Below are 16,427 nucleotides of genomic sequence, written 5' to 3' on the forward strand. Positions count from 1 at the left end.
CATAAAATATATATACATATATTTTTCAGTACTAGTCTAAAGTTTAGACACACCTACTCATTCAAGGCTTTTTCTTTATTTTTTACTATTTTCTACATTGTAGAATAATAGTGAAGACATCAAAACTATGAAATAACACGTATGGAATTATGTAGTAACCAAAACAGTGTTAAACAAATCAAAATATATTGTATATTTGAGATTCTTCAAAGTAGCCATCCTTTACCTTAATGACAGCTTTGCACACTCTTGGCATTCTCTCAACCAGCTTCATGAGGTAGTCATCTGAAATGCTTTTAAATTAACGGGTGTGCCTTGTTAAAAGTTAATTTATGGAATTTATTTCCTTCTTAATGCGTTTGAGCCAATCAGTTGTGTTGTGACAAGGTAGGGGTGGTATACAGAAGATAGCCCTATTTGGTAAAATACCAAGTCCATTTTATGGCAAGAACAGCTCAAATAAGCAAAGAGAAACGACAGTCCATCATTACTTTAAACCAGTTAGAGCTCTAGGGGCGCTATTTCATTTTTGGATAAAAAACGTTCCCGTTTTAAGCGCGATATTTTGTCACGAAAAGATGCTCGACTATGCATATTCTTGACAGTTTTGGAAAGAAAACACTCTGAAGTTTCAGAATCTGCAAAGATTTTGTCTGTAAGTGCCCCAGAACTCATTCTACAGGCGAAACCAAGATGATGCATCACCCAGGAATTAGCAGAATTTCTGAAGCTCTGTTTTCCATTCTCTCCTTATATGGCTGTGATTGCGCAACGAATGAGCCTACACTTTCTGTCGTTCGCCCAAGGTCTTAGCAGCATTGTGACGTATTTGTAGGCATATCATTGGAAGATTGACCATAAGAGACTACATTTTCCAAGTGTCCGCCTGGTGTCCTGCGTCGAATTCGGTGCGCAATTGCCAGCTGCTTCTACTTTACCATTTGATTCAGGGGAGAAAGCATGTGTCCAAGAACGATGTATCAATGAAGAGATATGTGAAAAACACCTTGATGATTGATTCTAAACAACGTTTGCCATGTTTTCAGTCGATATTATGGAGTTAATTTGGAAAAAAGTTTGCGTTTTGAGGACTGAATTTATGGATTTTTTTTTGGTAGCCAAATGTGATGTATAAAACGGAGCTATTTCTAATGCACAAGGAATCTTTTTGGAAAAACTGAGCATCTGCTATCTAACTGAGAGTATCCTCATTGAAAACATCAGAAGTTCTTCAAAGGTAAATTATTTTATTTGAAGGCTTTTATGTTTTTGTTAATGTTGCGTGCTGGATGCTAACGCTAATGCTAACGCTAAATGCTAACGCGAAATGCTAACTCTAGCTAGCTACTTTTACACAAATTATTGTTTTCCTATGGTTGAGAAGCATATTTTGAAAATCTGAGATGACAGTGTTGTTTACAAAAGGCTAAGCTTGAGAGATGGCATATTTATTTCATTTCATTTGCGATTTTCATAAATAGTTAACGTTGTGTTATGCTAATGAGCTTGCTGATAGATTTACACAATCCTGGATACAGGGGTTTTTTCATAGCTAAACGTGACGCAGAAAACGGAGCGATTTGTCCTAAACAAATAATCTTTCAGGAAAAACTGAACATTTGCTATCTGAGTCTCCTCATTGAAAACATCTGAAGTTCTTCAAAGGTAAATGATTTTTTTGAATGCTTTTCTGTTTTTTTGTGTAAATGTTGCCAGCTGAATGCTAATGCTAAATGCTACGTTAGCCATCAATACTGTTACACAAATGCTTGTTTTGCAATGGTTGAGAAGCATATTTTGAAAATCTGAGATGACAGTGTTGTTAACAAAAGGCTAAGCTTGAGAGCTAGCATATTTATTTCATTTCATTTGCGATTTTCATGAATAGTTAACGTTGCGTTATGGTAATGAGCTTGAGTCTGTATTCACGATCCCGGATCCGGGATGGGGAGATCAGAAAGGTTAAGACATGATGGTCAGTCAATCCGGAACATTTCAAGAGCTTTGAAAGTTTCTTCAAGTGCAGTCGCAAAAACCATCAAGCGCTATGATGAAACTGGCTTTCATGAGGACCGCCACAGGAAAGGAAGACCCAGGAAGACCCTCTGCTGCAGAGGTAAAGTTCATTAGAGTTAACTGCACCTCAAATTGTAGCCCAAATAAATGCTTCACTGAGTTCAAGTAACAGACACATCTCCACATCAATTGTTCAGAGGAGACTGAGTGAATCAAGCCTTCCTTGTTGAATCGCTGCAAAGAAACCACTACTAAAGGACACCAATAAGAAGAAGAGACTTGCTTGGGCCAAGAAACACAAGCAATGGACATTAGACCAGGGGAAATCTGTCTTTTGGTCTGATCTGCCGTGTCTTTGTGAGATGCAGAGTAGGTGAACGGATGACCTCTGCATGTGTGGTTCCCACCGTGAAGCATGGAGGAGGGGGTGTGGGGGTGCTTTGCTGGTGACACTATCTGTGATTTACTTAGAATTCAAGGCACACTTAACCAGCATGGCTACCACAACATTCTTCAGCGATACGCCATCCCATCTGGTTTGAGCTTAGTGGGACTATCATGACCCAACACACCTCCAGGCTCTGGAAGGCCTATTTGACCAAGAAGGAGAGTGATGGAGTGCTGCATCAGATGACCTGGCCTCCACAATCACCCGAACTCAACCCAATTGAGATGGTTTGGGATGAGTTGGACCGCAGATTGGAGGAAGAGCAGTCAACAAGTGCTCAGCATATGTGGGATCTCATTCAAGACTGTTGGAAAAGCATTCTAGGTGAAGCTGGTTGAGAGAATGCTGTCATCAAAGCAAAGGGTGGCTACTTTGAAGAATCTAAAATCTAAAATATATTTTGATTTGTTTAAAACTTTTTTGGTTACTACATGATTCCATTTGTGTTATTTCATAGTTTCGATGTCTTCACTCTTATTCTACAATGTAGAAAATAGTAAAAATAAAGAAAAAGCCTTGAACGAGTAGGTGTCTCCAAATATTTGACTGGTTCTAGTTCTAGTCCTATGATTTTGACTGACTTAATTCATTAAAGGATTTGATTTGATTTGGTAGATTCCTATTCCTTCCCGACACTGTTGCCCCTTATTGAATGAGGACATATACAGTATTTTCCGAAGAGCATATCAGTATTTTAAGCTTATTCAGTCATCAATGCTCCTCTCAAAGCTACATTAGAGATTTTTTCAATCACTTTGGTGCTATTCTCTCAAGTATGTGGTGAATTTCAAAAACTTCAACCCAGCAAGTCTCATATTCAAAGCGCATTATTGTGCATTTATTTAGTTTGAAGACATCTTTCACCCCACAACCATTGATTAAAAATATAAGTTTAGAGTGAAATGTCATGAGATCATTGATTTAATAACCAAATATTTTCAATTGAGTTATTTTAACGACCAGTTCACCCAATCGCAAAAAAATACAAGATACAAGGTTCTACCAGCATATTTTGTGTTATTGACATAGCCCTGTTCTGTTCAACGTTCTCTACATACATAGTACTCCAAATGATCCAAATTCATGTTAAGTTCAAAAGAATACAAGGAAAACTATTCTGACACCATACAAATCAACAAGGGTTTGGAACTTAAAGCCAATTATTTCAGAATCATCTTTTTTCAGATAGAACCTTATAGTCCCGAGCGCTCGATGATTGAAAATTGCCCTTTGAATGTAACATGCTACGGTATTGTAAATTACAGTACATTATACTGTTTTGACATTAGGCAATACACTTGCACTAACCATTCAAATTGACTGAACATCAAATGTCCATCATTCTATGGCATTGTGATCAAAGGTTTGATAATTGATGCAAAAAAGAAATGTATTGTTCAGATATAATTACAACATAGGTGCACTGTAATCAAATGAAATGAATGAATGAAAGAAACAACGTTCAGCAGACAGTAGTTTGCATCAAGCCTGTCTTGAGCATTTGGCCATAGGTTCTCATCAACAGCACAGTAAATGTCCTCATCGTTCATGCACCTGGTGAAAAACCTTTGTGCATGACGCATCCAAGCCGGACATACTGCAGGTCTGGACTGATGCCATTGCATGTCTCATCCATGGCCTGAAGGAGGGTGGCATGCTCATGGGGATGGCAATCGTGAAACTTTCCACCTGTATTGTAATGATCATGTATTGTATTTTACTGTATTGTATTGTACTTACGTATTGTAGTGGTCCTATATGTGACTCAATTCGTATGGCAGTAGCAATGCCAGAGTTGTGGGTTCAATGGCCGCCCGAACAAGGAGAGGAACCGACTTCGGCGGAAATCGTGACAACTATGGTTTGCAACTGCACATGGGGACAAAGATCGTACTTTTTGGAGAAATGTCCTCTGGTCTGATGAAACAAAAATAGACTGTTTGGCCATAATGACCATCGTTATGTTTGGAGGAAAATGGCGGAGGCTTGCAAGTCAAAAAACAACATCCCAACTGTGAAGCAAGGGGGTGGCAGCATCATGTTGTGGGGGTGCTTTGCTTCAGGAGGGATTAGTGCACTTCACAAAATAGATGGCATCATGAGAGAGGAAAATGATGATAAACGTCCGACATCAACTGTATAAACGTTTCAGGTAGCCTTCCACAGGCTTCCCACAATAAGTTGGGTGTATTTTGGCCCATTCCTCCTGACAGAGCTGGTGTAACTGAGTCAAGTTTGTAGGCCTCCTTGCTCGCACATGCTTTTTCAGTTCAGCCCACAAATGTTCTGTTGGATGGGCTTTGTGATGGGCACTCCAATTCCTTGACTTTGTTGTCCTTGAGACATTTTGCCACAACTTTGGAAGTATGCTTGGGTTCATTGTTCATTTGGAAGACCCATTTGTGACCAAGCTTTAACTTCCTGACTGATGTCTTTAAATGTTGCTTCAATATATCCATATAATTTTGATACCTCATGATGCCATCTATTTTGTGAAGTGCACCAGTCCCTCCTGCAGCAAAGCACCCCACAACATGATGCTGCCACCCCCTTGCTTCACAGTTGGGATGGTGTTCTTCGGCTTGCAAGCATCCCCCTTTTTCCTCCAAACATAACGATGGTCATTATGGCCAAACAGTTCTATTTTTGTTTCATCAGACCAGAGGAAATTTCTCCAAAAAGTACCATGTTTGTCCCCATGTGCAGTTGCAAACCGTAGTCTGGCTTTTTTATGGCGGTTTTGGAGCAGTGGCTTCTTCCTTGAAGAGCAGCCTTTCAGGTTATGTCAATATTGGACTCATTTTACTGTGGATATAGATACTTTTGAACCTGTTTCCTCCAGCATCTTCACAAGATCCTTTGCTGTTGTTCTGGGATTGATTTGCATTATTCGCTCCAAAGTATGTTCATCTCTAGGAGACAGAACGCGTCTTTTTCCTGAGCGGTATGACCGCTGTGTGGTCCCATGGTGTTTATACTTGTGTACTATTGTTTGTAAAGATGAACGTGGTTTTCTGGAATTTTCCAAGCTGTTTAAAGGCACAGTCAACTTAGTGTTTGTACATTTTTGACCCACTGGAATTGTGATACAGTGAATTATAAGTGAAATAATCTGTCTGTAAACAATTGTTGGAAAAATTATTTGTGTCATGCGCAAAGTAGATGCCCTAAACGACTTGTCAAAACTATAGTTTGTTACCAAGAAATTTGTGGAGTGGTTGAAAAACAAGTTGTGTATGTGTGTATGTAAACTTCTGACTTCAACTGTACATTTTCATTATGTAGGTCTCAAAATCTTTATTAGACAAACCAGATTAAAATCTATAGGTTTAATAAATGGTTTAGTGATGATCAATTAAGAGGAGTCAGATTAAGTAATGGTAAAATTTATTTTTAACAAATGGCAAGAAAATCATATCAAAAGTAATGTGAGCATTGCATTGTGAAAGGCAATGACTTCGTATGAATATGTACTGCAATGTAAAATATGTATTTCTAGACGAAGAAGTGACTGTATGATGTTGTGTGTTGTTTTGCTGCAACTGCCTAGTTGATGATTGGTTTTGAGTTTTGTACTAAGAGTTGTGAAAATGTACCACATACAGTGCTTGTGGAAATTGCACCAAAGCGATTGAAAAAAACTGTTACATGATTTCTATAGCCAGACCCCTCTTACACTGCGGCTGAGACGGCTACTGAGGGAAATAACAGACGACACTGCTGCTGGCTCCAGGGGATCACACACACACACACACACACGCACGCACGCACACGCACACGCGCACACACACACACACACACACACACACACACACACACACACACACACACACACACACACACACACACACACACACATCCAGAGATCCTTCCTTTCATACCGGGCTCATTTGCATCCTCATCAGTATGCATGAAATCTCGGGCTGAACTTTAATACCCTAACTGATGCATAATACACTCTAATGAGCATAAAAGTGAGCATGACAATTAAAACTCACATTAATCACTAAACGCTACTCTCAAGGAAGAAGGGCGAGAGAGAGGGGGGGGGGGAGGGGGATAGCAGAGGAGCAGTAGAGGGCGGGAGAGAGGGAGATAGGAGAGAGGTAGAGAGATAGAAGGATGGAGGCAAGGGAGGATGCTGGGGATAGGGGATAGAACGCTCTCTGGAGAGGAGACGGAAGGAGAGGAGAAGAGATATGGAAAGAAGGGAGGGAGAGAGAAGAAGTTTGGTAAGAGAGAGAGAGAGTAATAGAAGAATAAAGACAGGCCAGTGCTATGGAGGAGGAGGAGGAGAAGGAGGATGAGAAGGGGAGGAAGATTAAAGAAGGGATGCTGAGAGTTACAGTTAAGCAGCAAAGTGTGTTTAGGGGCTGACAGAGTGGTCGCCACGGGAAAAGCAGGCTGTGTGTGTCTGTTTGTGCCTCCGAAGCAGAGACCAGTCAGCCGAGTTGAGAGAAAGACTCCATTCAAGCATAGCTTATACAGCATACTCTCTCCTCTTCTCCCCCTCCGCTCTTTTCCTCGATTACTGAACACTGTGTGAATCTCTCAGGATGCTTCTATCATGCTCTCCTCCTCTCTCTCCCGGGTAAAATAGATACTCGAAAACGCCACCATTTCCTAATGAAACCATGAAAAGCTGTGCCCAATGTTAGGCCTTGATTCAATCAGATGGAGCTTTGATCCAGCGTTGGCAGACATCTGCACAGCAGACGTGTTGGCGTGTTGTAGGTGTAAACGCGCTATAAGCTGACATATCTGTGAGCGGCTGCTCTTGTGCGTGATAAACCACTCCTTTCCTCATCATCCCTATACCGTGTCAGAAGTTGGAAAGTGGAGGCTAACGCGTGTCTTCCTGTTCATTTGGACGGTGGGATTTCAAGCCTACATCAGTCTAAGTCAGGTGTAGACAACAGAACATCACGCATTGTTTGAACTTGTGGGCTGCATTGGTTTTGTCAGAGTAGAGTCTGGGGGTTTCCTTGTTTCCAGTGGCAGTGTCCGCGATAAGTTAACGTGAGGAGCCGCTTGTGGATTTAACAGCTCTAACGCAGTTCCACCCCGTGTTTATGAAGTACTCTGAAACATCCTAAATGGTTCCTCAATCTGACTTGGTGCTTGAGTGTTGTGAAATCAACCCGAAAAACGATCTGAATATTTGTGTTGGTGAAAAAAATATTGGTGATAAACAATCTGAATATTGGTGTTGGTGAAAAAAATATTGGTGATAAACAATCTGAATATTGGTGTTTGAGTGTTGGGAAAACACTTCTTCATGAAAGGGCATTCTGTACTTACAAACAGAGGCGAGGGGGTCTTCTTGGCAAAGAGGATTTACTTCAGTTCAGATATGAGCTGTTTCACTGTGACTTCTGAGGAGAATTCGTTTTCCTACCTTGAGGATTTACCATAATATGTAAATATACATTAATGCTGAACACATTTCATCATTCTCACACCTCACACACACACATCCCCACACACGCACACACCGCTGTTATCTGCGTCGAGGAGCTCACTTGGCTGAATCTTTCATTTCATTTTCCACTCTGGTCTTGTTGGATGCGTTCACACATTTGCATTTTGAGATTTGTGCCAAAATATGCAGTGCAGCCAGCAAAGCATAAAAACACACTTACTCATTGTACAGACACACACACACTCACACTCACACACACACTCACAGTCACACTCACACAAACACACACACACACACACACACACACACAAGGAATCCCTTTGTTACCATTGTCTTCATGATGTGTGTGTTGCTAACGCCTCATTATACAATTCCAGCATGTGTCCGTCAAGACAGAGGCATTACCAACTCTCTTTTTCTTCTCTCCGCAATAGGCCTCGACACCCAGACACACACACACACACTTCATAACTTAATTACCATTTCCCCTGCAGAGTCGACACATTTTATACAGTATTTGACCCTCCTTTGTCCTTCTCTCTCCTCACTGCAGATCTGTCAATGCATCGAAGTGTGTGTGTGTGTGTGTCTGGGTGTGTGTGTGTGTGTGTGTGTGTGTGAAGGGAGGGGTTGGGGCATAATAAAAGCCACATCTGCATTTCCATAAATCAGAGGGCAGATTTGTCCTTTCCAGCAAAGGGGCCCAAGAGCAAGGCCCCAGGCCTAGTGTGTGTGTGTGTGTGTGTGTGTGTGTGTGTGTGTGTGTGTGTGTGTGTGTGTGTGTGTGTGTGTGTGTGTGTGTGAGTGAGTTTGGACCTGTTATGGCCTCATAAGCCATTGTCACAACAGCCACGCGTCATCATCAATTCTGCATGCAGTTTATGTTTTAAACATATTTTCTCTAGCCCCTCTTCCTTCCATCCCTTCACCCCTCCCTGCCTCTGACTTCCCCTCTACCCCTGCCCCTACCCCTGCCCCTGCCCCGTACCCCCTGCACTCCCACAGACAGAAACATAGACAGCACACACAATATGAACACATGCAGCCATGCCTACACATTCTCTCTTGTCTTTCTCTTAACTTCTCTCATTTCTCTCTTGCTGTCCCCAGCTTATGCTATCTCTCTTCTTTCACTCTCATCCCACTTTCCCTCTGTGATAAGTGATAGAGGAGTTGGTTGCTATGGTGACCTGGCCTGCCTGCTGGCCCCATCTTATGACTGATAACAGGTTGGTGGCAAACCAGTCCCACCATGGACACACAACAAACCAAAAAAAATCACTGGCACACACTGTCCATACAACTTCAGCATGGGGGACAACTGGACACCAAAGAAGATAGTGAAAGAGAGAGAAAGACACATAAAATAGAGAGATAAAGGCAGAGAGAGAGAGAGATAAAGGCAGAGAGAGATAAAGGCCGAGAGAGAGAGACAACCACCTCACCTGACGTGGTGGATTTACCGCGGTGAAACCGAGCCCTTTTGTTGGTTACACCGACAGACCCAAAGGAGCCAGAGATAAAAGAGAACAAGAAGAACAGAATAAGAGAATAAAGAGAAAGAGAAGAAGAGAGAGAGAGGGCTCTGTTTGTTCTCTCACTGAATAATAAAGCATGACGAAAGGCAGCAACAAAAAGTGATTGTGCTGGTGGCTGATACAGGGATGCAGCGCTTCAGAAAGCTGCTTAAATTACAGATGAGTAAGGAAACATCTTTTAAGTGTCTGTTAAACATTGATGATAACCAATCTACTGGGGAAGCAGACAATGTGAGGGGGAGCTACAAAGACCTGGCTCACTGTTTCACCACCCAAGAGCCAGCCAGGGTACAGCAACTGGAGGGTTGGTGTGTGTGTGTGTGTGTGTGTGTGTGTGTGTGTGTGTGGTGTGGTGTGTTTGTGTGTGTATGTGAAAACTCCTCTCGCACCGGGCAATGCTCCAAAATGGGCAATAACTGATCCGCACAATCCTATTGAACCTTTTTTCCTCCTTTTGAAATGTTTATGTCAACTTTTTAAAACTCTTTAATTGCAAAGGGAAAACAAATGACACGCAGAAAAAGATTGTATTTAAATTCCCAGAATATATGGAAACATAAATGTATAATGCATCTGACTGGGGGAAACCGGGGTGTAGTGTGAATAATTGACAGCGTTATATTGTATTGCAGTTGGAAACTCCTCAGCTACGCTACTTCAAAACGCTGCTGCTCATTTCATTGTTGTTCTGTTTTTTTTTCTTTCTTTTCATTAAAGCCTCAGGAACATAATTGAAAGCATTGTGCATCTCTAAATATTTCATTTCCTCCCCTTCCTCCTCCTCCTCCTGTTCGTCCCTAAGATTCACGGTGTGAATGTTTGCACCCCGAAAAAAAAGGGACGTGATATGAGTTTTTCCGCTGGTTAAATATTTACGTCTGAGTGTTTGAGGCGGCGAGGCAAAGCCCTAGCTGGCAAACTAATATAAGATGCTAGGGCAGGGAGAGAGGCAGGTCTGAGAGGGACATTAGAAATGTATTATACAATATATTATTTACATAGAGAGCACCCATTAGGATTCATATGCAAAGGCTCTCTGGGGCGAGAGGTAGGGACGGAGGTGAGACAGAGAGTAAGGTGGAGAGAAGGAGGGATGGAAAGAGAGAGGGAGGGAGAGAGAGTCCTGCAGACACACGGGTCAGAAATGACACTTCACTCTGTTTTAAGTTCAAACCGGCAGAAAGATAGAAAGCACGACTTGTAGTAGCAGAAGCAGCAGCTCAGTGGCAAGCAAAACAACCTCCAGAGGAATCAGACTCATAGGGGCTGAGAAGTAGAGGAGGGAACAGATTTGGGATGGATGGAGGGAAGCGGAGAAAGATGCCCCCCCCCCCCCCTCTCGCTCGTCTCTGTCAGCCACTCTAGCCTGGCAGGCAGACAGAGTTCATGGTCTCTATGAAAATATGATAAATTCAATCAGGGGCTGCAAATTTCATGAACCAGACGTCTCACTACTGAATTTCTGAACGGGGTGTCAAAACAATCTCTTCTGTGACGTCTGACACACCGTGGCAGGCACTGAATCAGAGGACAACGAGAACCGGCCGAGGCCTGACCTGAAACCCTTTCCACCTCACTCGTATGTATTGCCCCTCTCTCATGCTTATCGGACACCCCCTCATCCCCTTCCCCCCCTCACATCCTCATCCCTACACACCCCTCACCCCTCATCCCCTCTCAGCCCTCTATTTTGTAGCCACGTTGGTACGGTTCTGTTCAGACGGCCCACTGTGTCTATGATTCAATTTCTATTTTCAATAGAGAATCCAACAGAGAGAACTCCTTTTTTAAATGTACGCCCTTCCTTCGCTTGCAGGGCACCCATGCTAATGGGACTGGATATGCCTGGAGGGCAGCAGAGGGTGCTCGGTGGCCAAATCCTCATCTCTCCACTCTTCCAAAAGAACCCATTAATATTTCACATTTATGCAAATAGCCTTAAATAGGGATTAATTGCCCTAAATCAAAATGCAATTACCGTTAAACGCTGATTGAAAATAGGTGAATCATTACATTGACAATGTCTCTGAGAGAAATGAAAACGCAGCTCTTAAGTGGGACTGAGTGGCAGACACAGACAGTTAACAAAAGAAAGGATTTTCAAACATTTAGATGAAAGTACCCAATTAATGTTCCAAATCTTTATTTTCTGTAAAGGAACTAACCTCCCTACTACCCTCCCTACTAACCTCCCTACCAACCTCCCTACCAACCTCCCTACCAACCTCCCTACTAACCTCCCTACTACCCTCCCTACTAACCTCCCTACTAACCTCCCTACTACCCTCCCTACTAACCTCCCTACTACCCTCCCTACTACCCTCCCTACTAACCTCCCTACTACCCTCCCTACTACCCTCCCTACTAACCTCCCTACTACCCTCCCTACTAACCTCCCTACTAACCTCCCTACTACCCTCCCTACTAACCTCCCTACTACCCTCCCTACTACCCTCCCTACTAACCTCTCTACTACCCTCCCTACTAACCTCCCTACTACCCTCCCTACTACCCAGTGTACTCACCGGTCTGCATTTGTAAGAAGAAATAAGAAAGCAGAAAGACATCATTACAAATGAGTACATTCTAATTATAGCTTTTATATGCATTTTCACCTAATAGTCTCGTGATTTCAGGTGCAGAAGAATGAAGACATTTACAAGTAAGTATTTGGATATTTTGATTTGAAAGCACATGTAGTTGAGTTTTGGAATGTATTTGTAAAATAGAGAAATCCCCTCCAATAATACTCAAATACACAGATCATGTTAAAATACTACCATGCACAGGTCTGCTTGCACGCTTATTTTGTAGTATTTAGTAGGCTATTTATAGGATATTATGGGAAAAAATACTCCAATAGAAGTAGTTGATTTGGGCCACATTATTTGAAAATACTTAAATACACAGAAAATCAGTATTTAAATAAAACACCATCAAAAACACATGTATTTGAACCCAGGTCTGATGACCACAGAGATAAACTCTAAAAACGTCACTCTATGGTGAGTTCATTCTCTATATCAGTGGCCTTTACCTGTGGAATAACTACCTATTCTCTCAGTTGTCACACTGATGTGATGACAGTGGAGTAGTTTGGGGAAGATACACCAGAGGGGAGAGAAAGAGGGAGGTCACAGGGGCAGAGGGAGAGGTAGAAGGAGGTCACAAGGGGAGAGAAAGAGGGAGGTCACATGGGGAGAGGGAGAGGGAGAAGGAGGTCACAGGGGCAGAGGGAGAGGGAGAAGGAGGTCACAAGGGGAGAGAAAGAGGGAGTTCACAGGGGCAGAGGGAGAGGTAGAAGGAGGTCACAAGGGGAGAGAAAGAGGGAGGTCACAAGGGCAGAGGGAGAGGTAGAAGGAGGTCACAAGGGGAGAGAAAGAGGGAGGTCACAGGGGCAGAGGGAGAGGGAGAAGGAGATCACAAGGGGAAAGAAAGAGGGAGGTCACAGGGGCAGAGGGAGATCCCAGGGGGAGAGGGAGAGGGAGAGGGAGAAGGAGGTCCCAGGGGGAGGGAGAGGTAGAAGGAGGTCACAGGGGCAGAGGGAGAAGGAGGTCACAGGGGCAGAGGGAGAGGTAGAAGGAGGTCACAAGGGGAGAGAAAGAGGGAGGTCACAGGGGCAGAGGGAGAGGTAGAAGGAGGTCACAAGGGGAGAGAAAGAGGGAGGTCACAGGGGCAGAGGGAGAGGGAGAAGGAGATCACAAGGGGAGAGAAAGAGGGAGGTCACAGGGGCAGAGGGAGATCCCAGGGGGAGAGGGAGAGGGAGAAGGAGGTCCCAGGGGGAGGGAGAGGTAGAAGGAGGTCACAAGGGGAGAGGGAGAGGTAGAAGGAGGTCCAAGAGGGAGGGAGAGAGGTAGAAGGAAGTCACAAGGGGAGAGGGAGAAGGAGGAAAGGAAGAGGGAGATCACAGGGAGAGAGAAGAGGAAGAGGGAGGTCAAAAGGGGGGAAGGAAGAGGTAGAAGGAGGTCACAAGAAGAGAAGGAGGGGTAGAAGGAGGACACCGGGGGAGAGGGAAAGGTAGGAAGGCACATGGGGAGAGGGAGAGGAAGATCACAGGGGGAGAGGGAAAGGAAGAGGGGGAGAGGAAGGTCAAAGGGGGGGTGGGAGAGGAGAGGAAGGTCACAGGAGGAGGAGAGGCAGAGGGAGGTCACAGGGGGAGAGGCAGAAGGAGGTCACAGGGGGAGAGGAAGATCCCTAGTGTTCCAGTAGGTTATGATGGGTTCAGGTCTCAGAGACCCAGAACGACCCCCCAGGGACAAGACTCTCCTGAGAGCCTCTCAGACATTACCAGGGGCAGAGCAGAGGAGCGAGGAGCTGTGTGTGTGTGTGTGTGTGTGTGTGTGTGTGTGTGTGTGTGTTTGGTGACAGTCAGTCATCTGTTGTTATGTGGAGAACAAACCTTCAGTACTATTATCTGGCAGAAGACTGAGAACTGAGGTAACAATTAAAATCAGGAAAAAATATTCTGTCAAACCGGCTCATATCTATTATAAAAAATCCATAGCTGTTATCTTATTTTTGGGCATAGCATAACAATAGATAATGTTTTGGGTTTTCATACATTAAATGTGCAACCCATATTCTACTACAGCAGTGGTCACCAACCTTTTCTCAAGAGTCCAGACGACTTTCACAGTCAAAAAGCAAGCCGAGATCTACCGCTCAGAGTTGTTTTAAACAAGCCGAGATCTACCGCTCAGAGTTGTTTTAAACAAGCAGAGATCTACCGCTCAGAGTTGTTTTAAACAAGCCGAGATCTACCGCTCAGAGTTGTTTTAAACAAGCAGAGATCTACCGCTCAGAGTTGTTTTAAACAAGCCGAGATCTACCGCTCAGAGTTGTTTTAAACAAGCCGAGATCTACCGCTCAGAGTTGTTTTAAACATGACTTAAACAATGGAACATTAACTTGATTCTGTTCTGTAGGAATGAGGCTTGTGAAGTAGGCATAATACATTATCACAGAATATTGGCTATATGCCTGGCCTGACAATGTTGTTCTTCTCAGAGCATATTTTATTTCAAAACTCGAGCTTTGATAACAAAACAGATCCGTTTGTGTAGCACTTGCGAGGCAGAGCTGAGCATAAACTGAAATAAATAGCTTTTTTATTTTACTGGACTGATGGTACCTGCAGCTCATGGGCATGGTGCTTTCAAGACAACTGGGAACTCGGAAGAAGAAGAAAAATACAATTATGATGTCAGGTGATCTTCAGGTCGGAACTCTAGAAAGTGGCCTGAGTTTCAGACTTGGAATTCCGAGTTGGATGACCGTTCAAAACTATTTTCCCCAGCCGAATCTCGTTTTTTTGGCTGAGTTCCCAGTTGTCTTGAACCCACTGAAGTCGGAACTCGGAGATGTCCGAGTTCCCAGTTGTTTTGAACATGGCATTAGTCTCAGAGGGAGAGCGCAGCAGAGGGTCCATCTCTCATGGTCCCTGCTCCCTCCTCCTTTCCTCTGGTGAGACTGGCCAGCCAGAGGGTCCATCTCTCATGGTCCCTGCTCCCTCCTCCTTTCCTCTGGTGAGACTGGCCAGACAGAGGGTCCATCTCTCATGGTCCCTGCTCCCTCCTCCTTACCTCTGGTGAGACTGGCCAGACAGAGGGTCCATCTCTCATGGTCCCTGCTCTCTCCTCCTTTCCTCTGGTGAGACTGGCCAGACAGAGGGTCCGCCTCTCATGATGCCTGCTCTCTCCTCCTTTCCTAAGGTGAGACTGGCCAGAGGGGACACCGTCTTCCACCTGATGGCGAAACTCGAGTTGCACCGCATCCGCCTCATGCACAAATTCATGTTGTTCCTGACCAGAGAAAGTGAAATATTCCTCGATATTAAAATAGAGACGACGAGCTGCTAATAATAATAAAAACGCAGGGCTACCGATACGCAGGGCAACTATTTTGTGATAGTTGAATTAAAATAGTGTTGATAGTTCTGAATAAAAACTTAAACATGAACTCACTCATAAAAACAACAGCTATTTGCTGTATTCTTTAACAGTCTCTCTGGTCAAGGTTTTTAAAAGTTAGACAAATGAAAAAGGTTCAAAATGGGAACACATTGCCTATCCGGTGCACAGGGCTTCTGAATCAAACGCACCTACCGGCTACCGGCTAACACAAGCCTTTATCTGCACAAAATGTAGAAAACCCCTGGGTGGCTGTTCCTGTTCAGCTTTCACCCATGTTACACTGTTGCCTTGCCAACAGCAACTGGGCAGTCATTCTGCTCTCTTCCTCCCATGTCACCTTCTCTCTCTAGCTAGTTTATTACCCGCCCGCCCCATTTCAATTTAAGGGTCTTTACTGGCATGGGAAACATTGAAATAGATAATAAACAAAAGTGAAAATAAACAATAAAAATGAACAGTAAACATTACACTCACAAAAGTTCCAAAAGATTAAATACATTTCAAATGTCATATTATGTATTTATACAGTGTTGTAACGTAGTGCAAATAGTTCAAGTACAAAAGGGAAAATAAATACACTTAAATCCAGGTTGTATTTACAATGGTGTTTGTTCTTCACTGGTTGCCCTTTTCTTGTGACAACAGGTCACAAATCCTGCGGCTGTGATGGCAGACTGTGGTATTTCACCCAATAGATATGGGAGTTGATCAAAATTGGATTTTGTTTTCAAATTCTTTGTGGGTCTGTGTAATCCCAGAGAAATATGTGCCTCTCCATCCTGGAGGTCAAAGGTCAGAGATTTACTGAGTGTGTGACCATTCAGGTCGTGACCCCCAGTGTGTCTGTGCTGTTTGGGGACTGAGTGCTTCATTACTGAGGTAGGTGGACACAGACAGACAGACAGACCGTCCTGCTGAAACAACATTACCCCAGTTCCTTCAGAAAATGCTCCCACACACTTCAAGTCCCTCACACACGGTTATGTCTTCAATGGTTTAAAGGTAGCCCCATCCAGCTTCTAACACCAATGTAGCAAATTTGAGGGGAGGGGGGGTAGCTCGAGTTTTACATGCACAGCCAGTGCAATAGG

General features: G+C 43.6%; 1 long non-coding RNA gene across 1 annotated transcript in view; it reads left to right on the forward strand.

Annotated features, from left to right (window-relative positions):
- The first annotated feature begins 1,110 nt into the window (after positions 1-1,110).
- The window catches only part of LOC149983283 (uncharacterized), a 106,443-nt gene continuing 91,126 nt past the window's right edge, over positions 1,111-16,427 (forward strand). The window contains exons 1-2 of the long non-coding RNA XR_016496057.1: positions 1,111-1,237; positions 1,606-1,665. This is a non-coding gene — a long non-coding RNA (uncharacterized LOC149983283). The remainder of the gene's footprint in view (positions 1,238-1,605; positions 1,666-16,427) is intronic.

Source organism: Oncorhynchus mykiss, chromosome 5, assembly GCF_057628025.1.
Source record: "Oncorhynchus mykiss isolate SJ-2025 chromosome 5, ASM5762802v1, whole genome shotgun sequence".
NCBI lineage: Eukaryota > Metazoa > Chordata > Actinopteri > Salmoniformes > Salmonidae > Oncorhynchus > Oncorhynchus mykiss.